We start from the raw sequence: 16900 nt of genomic DNA on the forward strand, positions 1-16900 counted from the left end.
AAATAAGTTTAATGTTTCGGTAGGTCTCTTTTTTCGTCCATAATTTTAATTATTTTTGAAAAATTAAAACAAACAGAGGTTTACCGTCAAATTGGACAAACGCCGTTTAAGAGGCTCTTATATGACATGCTGACAGTATTTTCGCCTAAACTAAACCTTCTCGCATGGACGAGATATGCACTGGAATATTTTCATTTAAGCTAAAACTAAGTTGTCTGAGCAAGATTTAGGCTAAAACATGGGGTGTGCACTGGAACATTTTCGCTTATGTGAAACTTTGCTCGCTTGGGCGACAATGTCCTGCAACTAATTAAGGTTGAGCCACTAGAGCTTTTTTACTTAGGCGAAACTTGGGTCGCCTGGACGAATCCTTTTAAAACTGTTTCCTTGTCAATCTAGCTTAAGTGAGACCACACGACCCTATGTTAAAACTCAGAAAAGAATGGACTGATTCATAACCACTTTTTTTCCAACACAGTGCTTTCTTTCCTCAAACTATAGGGCGCGAGATATGAAGAGATAAAACACTAGTACTTTTTCCCAGAAAGAAAAGTGGTTTTGCTTCCACGGGAATATGATCCTTCTTGATTAGGATTCCTACTTTTTGATATACCATTAAAATCATTGTTGGTATTGAGGTAAGGTGGCTCATTTTCATGGATTACACAACAAAGTATACTTTGATGAAATTCAATTCTGAAACAAGAGCCAAATAGTAGGCTGAATATAACGCAACTTCATTCATTCAAGATAATCAAATACATTGCTATTTGAGTTTTCATTCACAAACTCACCTTAACATCATCTTTGCATCCTAACAAAATGAATGCATCAGTCAAACTTGTGTTTTAGTTTTCTGCATATCTCGCCTAGGCGAGAAGGTTTAGCTTAGGCGAAGATATTGTTAGCATGTCATGTAAGAGCCTCTTAAACGACATTTGTCCAATTTGACAACAAACCTCTATTTGTTTCAATTTTTTAAAGATAAGGATTCAATTGAGACCTCGAATAACTAGAGAACTTATTTGAGATTCTGAACAAAAAAAAAGGGACCTACCTAAACATTAAACCCAATAAATAATATATATAAATATAATTAATAATAAAATGAATGAAAATAAATAATAATTAATGATAATAAATTATAATAAATATAAATAATAAATAATATGAATAGTAAGTAATCTAAATAATAAATAAATCCTTATTAGGTTCAATGTATATTAAATAGATTAGATGATACAAATAGATTAGATGATACAAAGAGACCAAATGATACAAGTTGAAATCACAAAACCATATATCTAAAACTTGATTAGACGAATCAATACTTACACTAGTACAATAAACAGAAATGGCATCGGTTAGTTTGGTTTATACGCACCGGTTTTACAACCGGTGCATATGGAGGCGAGGTAAAAAGAACACGTTTAATGCCTCGGTTCTAAACCGGGTCAAAAAAGGATCGATTTTGGCATCGGTTATCTTTTGAACCGAGTCAGTATCATAGAAAATTCAATAAAAAAAAATTCAGAAAACTGCCAATGCATCTGGGTCTTTTCCTCAATCCTTTAACATAGCAGCCTTATATGCCAGTGCATTTTCAGAAAACTCAAACTCAGGGTATACAGGATCTCAAAGTAGAATTCGAACTCAAACTCAAACATTTTCAGTTATAATTCCAAAACACAAACTAACTCCAAAATTCAGAATAAGATACATCACAGAGTCCAAAACACAAACCAACTCCAAAATTCAGAATAAGATACATAGCAGATAAAACCAAAAATCATCGTGAATAAATTGTTCATACTCTTCAAATCACTCATCCTCTCTGCACAAACTCATTTACATCTTCAACTCTGTGTTAGAAAGAACCCCCTACTCTTCAAACTAGCAACTTTCATCCTCTACAGAAACTCATTTTCATAGATTGAGCCATAGCCGCCAACCCACCAGGCGGTGTGACATTGTTTCCCGTTGCCCTCACCTCCGCCGCCTGAATCGCGGAAGCATCACTCTGATCCACCGCTTTGTGGCACCAGGCGGTCCATGAACAACACTAGATCTGAGATCGCGTCCGCTGGTGGAGTGAGATCGCGTCCGGTTGGGTGGCGATTGGTGGTGGGGTTGGGGTTGCGGGGTGGGAGGCGTGACGGGTTGGGGTTGCGGGGTGGGAGGCAGCCATGGCTTTCGGAGGCGTTGAAGGAGATGTGGCGACGGCGGAGCAACGGAGTGGTGGCGACGGAGAGGCGGAGCGGCGGAGTGGTGGCAAAGCAACAGAGAGAAGAAGAAGAGGAACTGTGAGAAGGAGATTTGAGCGAGAGAGAAGAAGAGGAAGAGTGAGAAGGGTACCGTGAAAGGAGATCTGAGCGGCGGAGCGGTAGAGTGGTGGCTTTGAGATTTGAGCGTGAGCGAGAGAGAAGAAGAGGAAGAGTGAAGGAGATCGCGTGAGCGAGAGAGAAGAGGAAGAGTGAAGCAGATCTGAGCGTGAGCGAGAGAGAAGAAGAGGAAGAGTGAGATATGTACGAGTATACTGCCTCGGTTAATATTTGACTGAGGTAAGAGAGGCATACTGACTCGGTTTCAACATACCCGGTGCCTAAAGTTTCAAAAAATAATTAAAATTTAAAAATATATACGGGTTATATGCTTCGGTTGACGCGTAACAGATGTTGAAAATTTTTTTGGTTTCGGTTCTACTGATACCCGAGGCATATAAGTTGTTTAAAACTACAAAAATGTCACCGCGCTTTTATACGCTTCGGTTTCAGTAAAACCGAGGCATATAGCGCGCGTTAAAAAGCTTCGTTTTTACTAGTGTTACTCTAATAAAATGATACAAGTTTAAATATTTCAACTATCAATACAAACTTATCGTATTGATCTGGCAAAGTAATGTTGAAGTTTCTACTTGTACTAATAAGATGATATAGTAAAATAAATTTATACGATTAATATAGTAGAATAAGTATAAACAAAAAATAGATGGGCGTGTCTTTACAATCATCAGACAAATTTATTAATACATATAAAAAGAGTATCATATATTGATGAGTTACATGTGTTTGATTAAACAAGTTTGTCCAACATCTTTCCAATATACCAATAAGCACAAAATTGCAAATAATCACTACTCTACGTTTTTTTCATAATTTATCCTGTGTTTTTAAATTGTCTACTCTTTATATTCTTTTGTATAGTCTAACATTTATTTCTATTTACAAGTTTGGTTTTGACAATTTTTTGCATATCCTTTGTAATTTTTACATCATCTACTATTTAAATTTTGGTGAATCATCTAGCTTTTGTATTTTTACAGCCTACTATGTACTCTTTTTGTTGATAGTCTAACTTTTAGATTTTTCCAGAGTCTATTTTTTACACTTTTATACATATGGTCTATCATTTGTAGTTTTAGATTGTATATCTTTATACATTTTTTAACATAGTCTAAAGTTTTACATTTTTACTACATTATAATTTTGTTTAGAAAAATTATGAGTTAGAAAACTTTGAATTTTTATTAGGCATGAATATTTGGTATGATATGACATTTTATTTGCAGTAACTTAGAATTTACTATCAAAAGATAATAAGATATGTACAGTGATGAAGCTATTGAAAATGAATTTGAAAATGCAATTATTTCTGTCAAAGAAATTGCTTTTGAAATGGATATACACTCTATATTTAGTGAATATATATATATATATATATATATATATATATATATATATATATATATATATATATATATATATATATATATATATATATATATATATATATATATATATATATCACAAAAAAAATTGATAAAAGTCTTGATAATGAAATTGTAAAATCTTTTTCAAAATCATTTAGAATTGATTATGTAGATAAAGTAATCACAACACTTCAAAGTAGATTCAAATAATTTAAAATATATGAAGATTTATTTATTTTATTTAATATAACATCTTATTTTAATAGTATAAAACTACTAAAGTAAAACATTACAAGGATGATAATATAACAAATAGATGAAACAAACCTACCACAAAAGCCAGAGATCTACATCTTGTAGAATCATCTAACAAATCATCTACTTCATTCTCACCACTCGCTAGAATAACTGAAAAGACGTCTCCCTAAGCTCACACCATTTAGATGATCATTGTAAAAGAGAAAAACAACACACGGACAGACAACACAAATGCAAGGATAAGCTAGTGATAAAGCATTTCATCATAGTAAAATAAAATTCTATGATATATTATATTGCACACCAAATAAAACATCCATCTTAATCATATTATAGACATAGACTTGACTCATGTGGATATAGTATGAATGTCGAGCTTTAACGATTTGTGCACTAAAAGTGGTGAAATAGCTGACCCACCCCGAGCTACAACACAAGGTCAGTTGTTTATCATTTGCCTGAGGCTAAGGTAAATTCCCTAAACTAGGACCTTGTGCTACTCTCACCACATGACTCACCCATCTCTATGTGAGAATGAATGACCATTAGAGTGTCAAGATGAACTCCAAGACTAAGCTTCCTACATTCACTTAATCAACAACATACTTATCACCATCATGATATATAACCCACATAATCATGTACATATATTTCACATAAACATGGTAAGCAATCACATTCCATATACACTAATACACAAGAACCAGTCCAAAAAAAACCACTCAACTGCATAAAAATCCATTTAAACTCATACAACCAGAAGTAGTGCTCAGCCCTAAAAAGTTGCTCAGTGCTGCAACCACTAGATAGTGGTGCTCAACCCCAACAACACTACAAAGTGGCGCTCAACCGCCATGAGAAAGGTGCTCAACACCATATTAGAACTTGAAACTCTTCTTCTATGACTTTAGGCATTTCCTATACCAGTTCAACTTATCCCTAGGTTTGTCTTGACATTGTGAAACCTTAGAAAAACTACTCTAACTCAAAATGACCACTTCAAACCAAATCAACTTCCTTAAACTATCCAAATTCATTTCTACTCTTTCCACCAATTTCAATCAACCAAAGGTATAAACAAGTCATAAATGACTCTATGACAAACCCCAAATCATCATTTTTGCCCCTAACCATCCAATTTGAAATCTCACTAGTCAAAACCCCTAAAACTAGCTCCAAACCAAGCTAAGCTCCACCTATCAACCACCAAACACTTATATTTCACTCATTTCAACATCAAAACCAGTTCTAAATGCCAAAATAACCAACCTTAATCTTCTGATTTTCCCTCCTAACCGTTATATAAAAAATTCACAAGTAAAAACTTCTTAATTTGAACTTAAAACATTCTAAAACCATCACATTAACCTATACCAATTTTCCAATCAGATTTTCACCAACTCAAGGTGCTAACAAATTACAATTAATGTGTAACCAAACATGAAACATCAAATTTCTCAATCCACACCTTATCTCACAAACTTGCCTATTAAAACCACTTTCAACCACAAAACCTATGTATTTGATAACTCCTCATTCCTTAAACCTTGCTACCTATTTCAGACATCAAAACGATATTATAACATACGTTCCAATGTAAAAAAAAACATCGAAATCACATCAAATCAAAATTAAATCATTAACTAAGCAACCACACACATTGAAATGATCTAACATTAGCATACTTATTGAAATTATACTAAATGAATTTAAGATACATACAAAAACCAAACTTACACCACAAACATAATTTAAAGTCAAACATCTAGCTTCCCTTACCTGACACCGAAGCCACTAAACTCTAAGAACACTGAAACCTTTGCTTCCGACTCAATGAACTCTAGAAACGCTTACAAATCACCAAATCATGATCGGAGTTAGTCCTTAGAACCACAAATTTACAAAGAATCAAGAATAGAGAACAAATGACACATGCGAAGGGATTCCTAAGCATGATTATAAACAAAGAACAAAAGGAAAAAGAGGTAGAAACTTATTTGCTGTAAACGAAGAATTGATCGGTTAGAAATGGAGATCACTCATCTATGATCTCATAGGAACTTCCTAATCAAACAGATGACCGAGGAGTGAGATTTACTAGAGAGAATGGAGAGAAAACTAAGATGAATAGTTTTAGAGATGATTTATGTTTTAAGTAATGAAACGAGTTTAAATAATTCTATTTTTATAAGCGATTTATTTTAATTTTAAAATATTCGGTCTCATTATTTTAAAACACTTATAAGCTCTAATACTCTTTTTTCTAGGTTCTAACATTTAGTGCTTAAAAACTTAAAGTCACTGTGTACACTTTTGAAAGAAATATGTTTGAACCTTGAATTAAAACATGATAATTTATTGGATCTTGATTGTGTTGTACATATCCTTCGGGTTAATAAGTCAGATTGACTGACAAACCGTTGATTGACGTGTCAATCGACCGATGGACTGAAGGGTTGACTGACCGACTAACAGGTCGATCGACCGATTACAGAATAAAGGTCAGATTAACACTTAATAAATGATAATCAAGAATCAACCAACTAATTATTGTTAAAGTATAAATAAAAGTCTAAGGTATTGTTATTGAGAGATGCATCACTGCATTTAATACCCTTCCATCGGTCACCTACTCATTTGAGCATCAAAGTACGTTTTTATAAGTACCATTCGAAAAGTGTTGGATGAATGGAAGACTTTGAATTAAGTTAAGTATGACACTTTAATGGATAATTTTATATATATAAAAGAAAACCTCAAAACAATTTTAAATAAAAAAACCTTATTATTCTTTTAGACATCCCAACCTGAAACACTTTATTACATCATGATGAATATCATTAAAACCAACCACTTTATTCATGAATATTCGAACAAGAAAAATATATACTAAATGGTTGGGCACTTTTGTAGACAAGAATCGATCACTTCAGACACGGCACCGCTACCATCTGACATACAAAATGAATCATTAAAAATATGAAAAGCATATTAACTGAAATATGAAAAATATGACAACAATGTTGTAAGAATTTTAATACCAATGTTGATGTTTATTGACTTCTTAACCCCACAACGATTAATGCACTCAGAAGCTTCTTTAGACATTAATGGGCACTTTCCAATACAAATCGCAAAACATATTGGATAAGCCAAAGTAGATGTAAGACAATCTATCCCACATCTAGCAGGACATGAAAGTTTAGCTGCTCCTAAGAAACAGAACATCATTATTAGAACAACAACACTAACATTTTTCATCTCATTCTTTGCCATAATTTTTTTTCAACCCTTTACTATGTCAAAATTTTGCCTACAATTTAAATTTATGCTGAGTCTTTCAAGAGAAGCCAAACATTCTTATATAGGCACACAATAACTCCTAATTTTAGAATTATATTAATGGTCTTAATTAGGATCAATGTGCTTTGCACTCTTTAATGATGGATTTTTAAACTTATTAACGAATTGTTGAGGTTCATGTCTTAGATAAATAATTCAAATTGAAAAGTAAAAAAAATCATTTTTTTCTAAATGATTTTTCTTTTAGCAAGATCTTAAAATGAATGTGACGTGGACTTAAAAAAATAAGTGAGGACATTATATTATAAATATTGAAATGATTTAATATATATTGGTGAAAATATATGTAATAGACACATTTATGTTTACTTTTTTTTATAATAATAAAAATAAAAAAATATTATTGTTGTTATTATTATAGAAAGAAAGATATATATATATATATATATATATATATATATATATATATATATATATATATGTGTGTGTGTGTGTGTGTGTGTGTGTGTGTAAATTCAATGAAAAATTTAAATTAAGATATATAATGATTGATTAAATAATAATAATTAAAAAGATTAAATACAATGTAATTATTGATTAAATTAATAATAATTACAATATTAATGACTAAAGAAATAAATTAAAAAAATATTAATGGTAATAATAACATTAATATTTGAAGAAAAATGTTAAAATAAAATATAATTATTGAATAAAATTACAAAATTAGTAAAGATAGTTATATTAATAATTAAAAGTGAATAAATTAAAAGTGAATATAATAATAATTACAATATTAATGACCAAAGAAATAAATTAAAAAATATTAATTGTAATAATAACATTAATATTTGAAGAAAAATGTTAAAATAAAATATAATTATTGAATAAAATTACAAAATTAGTAAAGATAGTTATATTAAGAATTAAAAGTGAATATAATTAAAAGTTAATAAATTAAAAGTGAATATAATAATAATTAAAATATTAATGACTAAAGAAATAACTTCAAAAAAATATTACTTGTAATAATAACATTAATATTTAAAGAAAAATGTTAAAATAAAATATAATTATTGAATAAAATTACAAAATTAGTAAAGAGAAAATGTGAATATACTCTTAACTTATTATTCAAAGTCAAATATAACAATTCTGTTTAAAACAATTTGACATATCACATTATTTAACAGAATAAATTAATATCAAAATTCATCTTGTAAATAAAGGTAATAAAGTGTAATAAATGTTTTCTGTTTTCAATAAATACCAATTCAAAATTCGTAAAGTGTTAATTAAACGAATTATTTAAACTTGAATATGTGGACCAGTTGTTGAACGTGTTTCATCAACAGTCATGTACTGATGTTGTGCGGTCTCAACTCCAACTGTTACATAGTTATGTTGAACCATGGAAGCATTTTCTACTGCATTATTATCACGAAAGCTTCAATTACCTTAACCAATTTGGCCATATCTTGATTTATAGGAGGGAGATTAGTTGTCAAATTTTGCTCACATATAATTTGGACAAAACTAATAGTACACAATAGAAACTTAGTACACCTAAAATCTAGATATAACATATAATAATATATATATATATATATATATATATAAAAGGTTCTACACTATTATCAGATATACTATACTGAACTATAAAGGTAATAAAGTCCTTTCAAAATAAAGAGACCAACAAATCGTCTTATTCTAAGACTCATCTCTATAACCAACTAACACCTTCTCATTGTAAGTTTTGGAGCAGTTGGAGTTATGTGAGAAGAATGAGCTAAATGGAGAAGAAATGGAGTTAAATGTTGGGGTAGTTGAAAAATAAAATATGGAGAGAGGATGAAGTTTGTGTTGTGTAAAAAAAAAATAATTAAAAGAGAAAAGAATAGGAAGAGTTGGGTGTGTTTTACGTGAAATGAGGGAAATAGGAATTTGGTTTGCAAATGAAAGGAAATAGAAAAGGGAGAGAGAGGTTATGGGTGGGGACTTGGTACATCATTTAGTTGAAATGAAAAAGAAAAGAGAGATAAAAGAGTGGTTACATGGTTTACGTAAGGATAGTGAGAGAATAATATATAATGTTTTGGAATTGGTTTAAAAAAAGGGAAGAAAGAGAAGAATGAAAGTGGGGTGGGTAGTAAAATAACAAGAGAGAGAAAAGAAAAGAAGAGAAGTTTAGGAATGGTTTAAACCCTTTAGTTGTCTCTATTTATGTGGATTTTTTTCAGTTTGATCTCCGACTTATTAGAATCCCCAATTGAGTTCTTAAAAGTGTTAATTTGAGTCAATTGAGCTCTTGTCGTTAAATTTAGTTAACGGGGTTAAGTTTTTGTACAGGTGGGAGGTTGATGTGTAATTTTTTGAAACGTGGCATGCTGATGTCAAATCCTTCGTAGTGCCAACGATGCTCGTCCCCCCACCACCAACGCAAACCCTCACGCCACCGTAAGAAGAAGCCATCGCGAGTTTTGTCAGAGCCACCATGAAATCTCAAAACTTGTAGTGCAAAAGCTCCAACATCACAGCGTCACCATGAGCATCATCGCGAAACGAAGCTCCTCGCTTCATCTCCTTTATCGCGAAACACTTCCTCGCAACCTGCAAAACCTGAAACAGAAAAAACCCCAAATCTCTTCGCACCAGAAACCCTAAATTGCGACTTCGCTCATCTTCCAAATTGAATCCCAAATTTAGATTAGAATTGATTTTTTTTTACTTGCTTTCCTGCTATAGGCAATACATTATGATCTTCCCAATTCTTCAAAAATATTTGTTCATAGATCTGGACGGACAGGTCGTGCTGGTAAGTAGATCTGGGTTGTGAGGCTTATTGAGCGTGATGTGGGAAGTAGATTTATTGAACCTGTTTATGATTAGTTTGCGAGTCAGATTGTCCTAGAAATTGATAAAATCAACATGAATTTTTCTCTATTCAATATATCTAAACAGCCAGGGACCTATTATCCCTTAGTTACCATTATCGTTTTCCAGTATTCTAACTAATATGCTAATTACATTTTAAAGTTTGGTATTTTTTATTTATATAATTATTTATTGATTGTTTTTAGAGCAGTGACCACTCTTGTTGAATCTTTTAGAAGATTATCTAGAAATTGTAAGGCAACTATATTGAAGTTGTGAGTATGAATGAATTGAGCAGAGGTGGCAATATCATAATTTGATTCAAAATCCATCACCATATCCAAAGGCTACAAGCAATGAAACAAAATAAGGTTTTTTTTCTTCTACGGCGCCAGGTTAAATTGAAGAACAGCGTGAAGTAAGAATTGTTTCAAATATGCATGAGCGTAAAGCTGCAATGGCTCAAGAAGCTGATGCATTTGTTGCTCTCCCTAGAGGATACGGAACCATGGAAGAGCTGTTGGAGATGATAACTTGGGCCCAACTTTGGGGGATTTGGTGGTTCAGATCGTTCGGGAGGTTTTGGAGAATTTGGCTGTTTGGAGAAGATGAAGAATTTAACTTTTCAGAAATTCATATTATTATAATTTTACAAGTTACCAAATTCCACGTTTCAACTCTCACCATGCCACGTGTTCAAAAATTGACACATCACCCTCCCATTTGTGCAAAAAGTTAACCCCGTTAACTAAATTTAACGGCAAGGGCTCAATTGACTCAAATTAGCACTTTTAGGAATCAATTGGAGATTCTAATAAGTCGGGGATCAAACTGGAAAAAATCCACATAAATAGGGACAACTAAAGGGTTTAAACCTTTAGGAATTTAGATGGACCCGGTACGGCCCACCTTGGAGAGAGAGTGTTTTATTTTTTAAATTATCGGGGGTGAACTTAGGAAAATAAGAAGGTGTTGTAGAAATGTTGGAATATGGGTCAGAGTGTGAACTTACTAATTACAGAGGGCGCATCAGAAATTATGTCTTAGTGGACAGAGGTGTGAACTTAGTAAATACAGAAGGTGCGTCCGAAATTATGTCTTAGTAGATAGGGGTGTGAACTCAGTAATTTCAGGGGTGTGTCAGAATTCTGTCTTTATTGAATAAGGGTGTGAACTTAGCAATTTCAGGGGTGTGAACTTAGTAATTTCAGGGGATGCGTCAGTAAAAAAAACTCTTCTAAATAATTATTGAGAATTATTGGTTAATTTCTTGGGTGTTATTTTAAACAATTATTGAGAATTGTTGGTTATTTTTCTTGGCTTATTATTGGTTGATTAATATGTTATTGAGAATATGTATGAATCCGTGATTGAACACGATTATTTTGTTTGATGTCTTGTACGTAGACTATGTTATTTATTTGTAACTTCGTCAGCCTCGTGAGCATTTCAATACTATAATAAATGTGAGTCTCGCGTGAGACTGAGATTCGAGCGTCACCTCCTTCTGCGCAAGGAGGTGAATGTCTTGCCCAATGACTTCGACTCGTGTTGAGTATAATGCATCGTTGTGTCTAGTATCGATGTTTTTATTCGTTAGTCCTTGAGGAGTCGGGGAGATAGGTTTGAAGTCGCGATGGAAGACGGCTCAAGTCGCTTGTTATTGAGAACAGGTTATGACGATAAATTACAAGGAAACGACATTAGTTTATGAAAGGCATGTCTACGATGTCATGTTTTGGGTTGATATATATTGGGTCATGGATTTGTTACAGTTTATGTGTAATGTGTTTATGATGTGTTATTATATGATATTTCCGATTACTCACCCTTGCATGTTGTGGTTATGGTTCCACATACAATGATCGTACTTGTACGTGAGTAGATGATATTGTAGATAAAGCTGGACTAGAATAGCTCTTCGAGAGAGACGGGAAATAAAACTTGTTGGGGTTTTTATAGTTTTCTTATTTATGTGTGTTTGATTTTATTATTTTAAGGAACAAGTAAGATTTGGTTTGTTGTAATGTATGAACTTATGATGTGTGTATGGTTTGTTTATGTGATGTATTATTATTAAAAAAAATTGTTTCATAAAATTCGTGCTCCAAAATTATTATTATTATTTTTTCAATATATCCTATAAAGGGTGTTACACAAATGGAATCAAATTTTTGAATCATTCATGGTAAGCCAACTACAAAATTCATTACTATATTATCCATTTCTATTTAGGTATATCTAAGGATTGTAGCATTCTTGTTGACTTTTGGTGTTCTATCTTAGTTTTTTTTTTTTACAAACTAGACATGTCATATATTGTGGTACTACCTTCTTCATCTTGAGCCCCAAAAACATTTTCCTTAAGATCTTGATACATTTTTATTGTGTCATAAAGTATGCTCAATTTTCTCTTATATGTTTTTTCTAACACCATGCTTTTAACCTTCACATTATTAGGTGATAACCTTAATGCAATCAAATTAATACTACTAAAATATAGAAACTCTAGTTTCGCTAAGATGCCAACAAAATAAAAAGAGTAAAATCAATCCTAAGTCGTCTTCCAACGAAGACATAATTTATTCTTAACAAATTAGTTCTTATAAAAACTATACAAAAGGGTTAGTAAAATAAAAATAATAAAGAAGATAAATAAAACAAATAAAAGATTAAATAACAAAATAAAAAAAAGATAGAAACAAATAAATTTATAAAAAGATTTAAAAAAGATAAAAATAATGATAAAAAAATAACTTGATTTCACCGTTTCTTCAAAATAGGATTCATTATTGTTTATCTAAAGATTATTGTTCAATTAATTATTGTTTTAGATTTTCAAATTAATCAAAGTAAATTCTCAAATCATAGTAAATTTAACCAAATTGCATTCTCAATTAAATATTACTATGCGTAATCATGTCTATTCTTTTACCTTGTATATCAAGTAAAAAGATAATTAACCAAAGTACATTCTTGATAAATTTTAGTTAAAGTTTCCCCCTTTAATCAAAGTACATTATTAATTATTGGAAAAAAAATCATTCAATCACATGAAAGTTTCTAACATTAATTAAAGTAAATTGTCAACTAAAATTAAAAACCCCTTAACTGATATCATTGATATGGTATGTAGATTTAACACCATGTTAACTTACTACAATATAAAAATTATTACTTTTACTTTATTAAAAAGCAAAAAACATAGAAAAAAATAAATCACAGCAAGAATAAAAAAGAGCAAACAAATTTATTCATCTAACTTCATAATCTAGTTAATAATTTATAGTAAAATCAACTTCATAGGCTCAGCAGTTTATGAAATGTGGAGATAACATAAAAATAGAAAAGGAGAGGATGATGAACATGAGAGAAGAGAGATGATGCATTTAGGCCCCCCAACCAAAGTTCCTAAGCTCCCTTAATGTGTTTATCTAAATTTCTTTATATATAATGTGATATATGCTTTCTTTTGGGCTATTCTATAGTTGTAATCTCCTTTCTGATAATGTAATATCCTTTAATTATGTTTTAAATAATCCAATATCTTTAAGATATATTTAATTGTTATGGAGATCTAAAAATATTTTAGAAGATCTTTTCTAGATTAAAAAAGATTTGACAAATATCATCTTTTGATATTTACTTATATAGTTAAATAAATAATTATTTAAAAACATCAAATAAAATATCTAAATATATATATATTTTTTTTAAATTATACTTTATCATAAACATTTATCAATTATCAAAGTCATTTTTGTAGAAAAAAACTAAAGAAAATCGCAAGATCTAAGGCTTAATATACTTTGTTCTCTAGGCTAAGCACGCTTAACCATGGAGTTCTTATAGGTTAGGCTATCGAAAAACAAATGCATTTTGATGATATGAGTAGCCAAATCAATCCATTTAAGCTATCCTTCAACTGTATAGTCTCATACCTATACAGTCTCTAGATCCTTCTCATTCCGGTGTATGCTCGATTCATCCATGTGTCCCTTCCACTGGAAGCCTGCCAGGAGCCGCTCCTTGTCTGTGCTCCTTGTCTGTGCCCCTTGCACTTCGTGCCTCTTGCATTGGCGATCACTCCCCGCCCTCGTCAGTGCCCGGGTGTCACATTCTTCATGCAATGCTTAGCTTGACTTATTGTAGTTTTCATTATTTTCTATTCTTGAATTTATCTTCAAGTTTCATGAAAATTTAACTAATTTATTTTCACACCTCCATGACTTTAACATAACTACAACTGTACTAACACACATCAAAATATCCAAAAAAAATAAAATATTTATGCAATTAAAAACTATTTTTAACATCTCACACTCAATAATCTCAATTATAATAAATCCTAATTAAAATATTCTTTTAAAGTACAAAAATCAATTAAGAGTACACTAGACTAAATGAGGATATAAATATACGCATTCTATCATTAAATCTCAAAATTCTTATACTAGGCAAATAATTTCTCCATTCTTTTGTCCTCTCAAGGTATTTTACTTCTGAATGAAATCATCACTTACTTATGTTAGAAAAAAATAATGAAATACAAAAAATAATAATAATAATAATAATAATAATAATAATAATAATAATATGAAGAAGAGGAATAAGAAGAAGATAGAGATGAAGATTAATAATGGCAAAAATCTAATTAAATAAAATACTAATTGGTAATAAAATTAAAATCATTAACCTATAAATAGCATTTATTCATAAAATTAATAATACATAAAAACATTAATAATCATAAGATAATTTAATTATTTTTTAAATTATATGAAATGTTTCAAATAACTTGAGTCGGTGGATTTTATTCTATAAGTTAGCTATACGAATGGAGTTTAATTTTGTCACGCCCCATTAATTAACCTGCTTATTCACCTCTCTACTTCCATAAATGCACCTTGCCACGCGTACACCTCCATTTGACACGCACGCCCTTCATTTAAAACGCACTCACGTTCACAATGCATGCATGCTGACAAGTGTCACTTTGGAACGTTCCAAAGCGTTAATGGAATCCAAGTGGCAGCAGGCGGTTGGACGATCGTCCTGCGTGAGGAAAGAAATGATTTCTGGAAAACTCTTTCCCTTTCTCTGTGCACTTCATCTTCTTCCTCCAACTCTCTGATCTCTCAAACTCTCTACCTTCTCTCTAGAACCTCCATTCTTCTCTCTTCTGTAACTCACCACCCTTTGCTCCGTTCACGTTTCAGCACCGTAAGAAGCATCCCTGCACCGTGAGCTTTCCATCAAACCGATTGGTTTTGGATTCTGAAACGGGTAAGTTTCACGTCCTCAACCACTCTTCATTTTCAACATGCAAGCTTCGTTTTAATCTGCATGCACCTCCTCTGAACCAGTATTGGTTTTCTGTAATTTTAGTTGGAAGAGTTTTGGGGTTTTGAACGTTAAGGGTAGAAGAGTATACTGGAATCTTGTGTTCTTTTTGAAGAACGAAAGCACGTTGCTTAATCCGGGTAAGGGAAGCTTATTGGTTTAATTCATGAAATTTCTGTACTGCATGTGCGTTATGTAATGCTTGAAATATGATTTATGATATTGGACTTTGGAGTTTATGAATATGATTCTGAGATGATATGAGAAAACGATGCATGTATGTACTGGAAATTATATGCTGAGTGTATGAATGTTCTGTTACGTTGTATGTGGATGATTTTGTTGTTTGAATGTTAGTATATGATGTTGATTAAAAGCATGAGAAGCATGGAAAAATACTATGTTAAGATTGATTAAATGCATGAAAGTTATACTGGAAAATGAGTTACTGTAAAAGAAGATTTATATGAAAAGTGCATGAAATTGAACGTTCGTATCGATACGGTCATTGACCGTTCGGTATTATCAGTAAATTCTTGTATTAGTCGGACCCTTTCATTTGGAAAGGACTTCCTTTGAGAACGAACGCCCTCTTATATAGTTTTACGTTGTGCTTTCGGCCAGACGTAAACATCACGAGTGTTGTGTGAGAATTGAGAAGTCTGATAATATCCCTTTGAACTTTTAGTCAAATTATTAAAACATAAACTTTAAATATCTCATCTTATATAAATTCCAATTTCTATGATTTTGAATTCAGCTAAGAGCCTTGACCTAAAAACGTACGTCCTAAGTGGCGTTCGGTCTTAGACCGAACGCTCGTTCAAAAAGGCAAACGATTAGTAGCGCTCGTCCTTATGTCGAGCGTTCGTCTTTGGTAGCGTTCGACCTTATGTCGAGCGTTCGTTCTTGATAGCGCTCGTCCTTATGTCGAGCGTTCGTCTTTGGTAGCGTTCGACCTTATGTCGAGCGTTCGTTCGTGATAGCGCTCGTTCTTTTGTCGAGCGTTCGTATTTGATAGTGTTCGACCCTTGTCGAGCGTACATCCTTAATAGCGTTCGGCCTCTGTCGAGCGTTAGTCTTTAATAGCGTTTGGCCTTGTCGAGCGTTGATCTTTAAATAGCGTTCGTTCTGATCTCAAATAGCGTTCGTCCAAACAGTGAATTAACGTTCGTCTTTTTATGGAAGTGTAATTAAGAATGAAAATGTGATGTTGAGGGAAGTATAAAATGTGCGAACCATATATGAATTGATATTATGATGTTGGAATTTGAACGAGCGTTCCAGGGTGGAACGACTCTTGACTGGATATTGATATTTGTTGTATGAACGTGGTAAGCTTAGATGGTGATCCATCCTGATATTCCGTGAGTGCTCGTTCTCAAGTAGAGAGGAGTAGGTCATGCGTGGGAA

The sequence above is a fragment of the Vigna angularis genome, chromosome 5 (genome assembly GCF_016808095.1).
Source record: "Vigna angularis cultivar LongXiaoDou No.4 chromosome 5, ASM1680809v1, whole genome shotgun sequence".
Taxonomy (NCBI): domain Eukaryota; kingdom Viridiplantae; phylum Streptophyta; class Magnoliopsida; order Fabales; family Fabaceae; genus Vigna; species Vigna angularis.